General features: G+C 40.4%; 1 pseudogene; it reads left to right on the forward strand.

Annotated features, from left to right (window-relative positions):
- Positions 1-3,056, forward strand: part of LOC137943553 (large ribosomal subunit protein uL24z-like) — a 5,089-nt pseudogene extending 2,033 nt beyond the window's left edge.
- The last annotated feature ends 765 nt before the right edge of the window (positions 3,057-3,821 follow it).

Consider the following 3,821-nt stretch of genomic DNA (forward strand, 5'->3'; position numbering starts at 1 on the left):
GGGAAAACCCAGGTAGATCCGATAATGTCTTGTTGCTGTCTAGACCTTTCAGTCTTCTCCTTGGTTGTTTTCTAAAGGATGGAAAGCAGGTCAATACAATGAACTTAAAGGGAGGTTGGGAACTAAAATATAAAAGTTTGAATGAGCCAGTTTGTAGGAGCTGGTCTAGTTTCCTAACTAATTGCAATTGATGGATGTGAAAGTGTCTGTCATTGAGCAGCCAATAAAGTATTTCTATTAGCAGGAGTGAGGTAAGACTCCCAAGTCAAATGCCCATGAGGCCTTAGCTGGTTCTTTCGTTTCCTTGTACTATCCTTTGTCTCTTCTTCACAATTCTTTGCATGGTAACAAAAGCCCCATCAGCCGCTCAATATTGTAAACCCTAATAATATTTTTCAGACCTCGCGTCCTGCCAGTTGCCTTACAAGAAGACAGTTTTTTAATTCTACAGGTCGTTTGTGATTGTTAAACGGAAGCCTCCCTTTCCTTGGCCACATCGTTGCTTGCAGAAGGTAGTCTGACGACAGGTCTAGTTTGTTTTTCTGTACATGTGTGAAAGTCGGTGGGAGGGGATGTGATAATGCAAAACTAATGCATTGTAATTAACTTAGTAGAGAACTAGAGCATTATCCAGAGTATCCCATGATAATAGGAGTAACTGTTTTATACCAACTTTGTTGTAGCAGTGGACATAGCCTTGTACTTAGCCTTTACTACTTGACTGCAAATAATTTGTAGTTTGTGGCTTACCAATCAATAGATTTGACTGGTCAAGTAATCCATTGCATATTTCTATTATGATAAATGACTAGCAGAACTTGCAATTTGTATCTATATTCTTGGAAAATATTGTATCAAGCCCAACTCTTTGATATATATGAAAATGGCATGCCAACAATGATTTTAGATCCTACATAAACACATAATCCTTGCCACTCAAAAGGATGTCACACTACGAGAAAAAAACTTGTTCCCGGCAGAAGCTCTCCGAGTGAAATTTAGCTTTTCACTGGTGGAAGTTAAAAAAAAATATTTTACATAACTTCAAATTTGCACCAATAGGTTTCCAGCAAGAGAAGTTCAAATTTGTTGATAACATCCAATTTTACAACCATAGAAGTCATTACTCTATTGGCAGAAAACTATTCAATTTCAGCACTCATTTTGGTCTTTAGAGCAAGAGTTTTAAAGTGCTCCCCCCCCCCCCCGGGCCCCTCCGTCCCTCTCTCTCTCTCTCTCTCTCTCTCTCTCTCTCTCTCTCTCCGGTTCCATCTCATACGCTAAGAGAATCCCTAAAATCTCTTTTGACCTCATAGTTCAAAAGTTATCATTCTCACATATGGTGGTCTTCCTCATGTCTCATGACTTTGGAAGTGCCTTGAGAAGCTTGTCATTTTATCTATAGAGGAAGATATCCTCTCTTAGAATGTCCAATTCATTTATTATATGAAGAAACCTAGAGGTAATCTCAGCTATTGATTCACTCGATTTAATTATAGAGTCCTTGATTCTATGGTCGTTTTAAATATAGTCCTTCATTCTCATAGTCCCTTCATATGTGACCTCAAGTTGTCCCATATTTCTTTGGTGGTCTTACATGTGGAGACAGTTGGCTTCGGTGGCTTGTCTCGAGGGGGGGGGGGGGGGGGGGGGGGGGGGTTGGGGGAAGGGGGAATTGAGAATTTTAGGTTAAAACTAAGTAGTATGCGTAGCCAATTACTACGCATTAACTTCTCTAAGTGTGGTTTGGTGGGGTATTTATAACTTTCCCAACTCAAACTACACAGTTTTTGCCCATGTGCAAAAATCAGAACGGTGATTGATCGATCATTGTAAAGTGATTGATTGATCAATCGATCTAAATGGCTCATTTTTTTTGTCAGGATGTGACTTATTGATGAATGGACTGATCGATCAACAAGTTAGTCTTGGTTCAAAAATTTAAGTTGGTCGATCATTACCAGGGGATGATCGATCGATCAAAATTTCCTCTAGCAGTGCAATACAAGTATGATCGATCATGCTTTATGTCCCTGGCTGGCAAGATTCTATCTGATCGATAAATTTTGGTGGGATGATAAATCATTCCATATTAATTTTTATGTCTGGATAGTATTGATCAATCAACCCAAATGGGGTGACCGATCATGCTTTATAGCATGAAATGGCCATATTCTGGATGATCGATCAGTTGACTATGGTTGATCAATCATGCTTTACAGTCTTGGCATGCACACTTTTGGATGATCAATCAATGGCAAAGGCTGATCGATCATTCTAGTGCCAGTTTAAGAAAATTGACTTTTAAAGCATGGAAATGATTGAATCTAAGTTCTCTAACATGTTTTAGAAGCTGTGTATGATATTTTGTTGGAAGATGGACTCAAGCCCACACGACCATGGAAGGCCCACACGTCCAAAAGAGGTGAAAGATGGGCTCAAATCCATAGACTAAAGAGAAGGCCCACATGTGCAAGAGTGGTGGCATGATGGTAAATAAAGAGATCTCATAAAGAAGACATTGATGTAATTAGTTTAAGTTTTAGGGGCATAATTATAATATTATAGTTTTATTCATCTGTAAATAGAGCTTCAGGGGGAGGGTTAGGACACAAGTCCATAACCTCTTTCTTCCTCCTATTTTCTCCCCAACATGCCTTCTCTCCTTTTCTCCTTGAGCTAATCCATGAAGTCTCCTTTTTCTTTGTTCATATTGCTTATTCGGTTTCTCTGGTTGATTATATCTCTCTTTAGTTTCTGATGATGTTAGCCTCGACGCTGAGAACTGCAAGGTTCTCATTAACATTGAGCAGCAAAGCCTTGACAATGCCCAATGTGTCCACAACCACTTCACTAAGCGCCTTGAGGAGGTTGGTGTTGGTGACCAAGTTCACATGTTTGGGTATGCTACTGATGAGACCCCTGAATTGATGCCCCTCAACCATGTTCTTGCCACCAAGCTAGGTGCTCGTTTGACCAAGGTCCACAAGAACGACACCTACTCTTGGCTTCGTCCCCATGGTAAGACCCAGGTCACTGTGGGAATACCTCAATGACAATGGGGCCATGGTACCCATTATAGTCCACATTGTCCTAACTCTCTGCATATTACTGATTTTCTATTAACCAACGCGTAGGCAAAACCGGCCTGGAAAGTTTCCTTTCATTCTCTACTGCATTGATTTATTTCTGGAAGTCTTTTGATGGTTTGTCTCCTCTGGTCCAACCTGGTTTAGCTGCCGGTTCTCTCCTCATATTTGAATATTTTTGTTGCCTAATTTTCGGTGAATATCCTTGGTATTTGATCGTCTCTTTGTTGGCATTACATTCCGGTGTTGTTTCTAATTTCGGAAAAATTCTTTGCCAGATTGTTGTTGAGGATTATGTACGATGCTGATTTCTCGGATTATCTCACAACTGGCTGACTGCTCTTATTTCTGAGTTTTTGGTCACTGATTAGTTCCCGAGTGACAACCCCGTTGCTATTGCCAGAGACAACAACAACACCAAAACTCTGCCAAGTTCTACTTCTAGTTTCTTTTATTGCTTGATGGGAGAGAAGAAACGTGGCGTTATTATTGGGTGTGAGTAGATTATCTTTCCAAGTTACTGCCTGGTTCTGCTGTCGCACTAGCATCACAAGGAAGATGAAGATAAACTCTCTAATTTAATTGCCACACCAGACTCAGGCCAAATCAACTTGGGCCGATTTAATCAGTATTCTGTTTGTTATTCTGTCAGGTTTAACGGAGTCAACTCGGTCCGGGTCACCCTAACTCGGCCATCTCAACCTGATCTCTTGACTTGACATGACTCATTTA

Source organism: Aristolochia californica, unplaced genomic scaffold, assembly GCF_029961685.1.
Source record: "Aristolochia californica isolate CCGP_79_NKW_82.1479 unplaced genomic scaffold, dmAriCali1.0.hap1 SCAF_11, whole genome shotgun sequence".
NCBI lineage: Eukaryota > Viridiplantae > Streptophyta > Magnoliopsida > Piperales > Aristolochiaceae > Aristolochia > Aristolochia californica.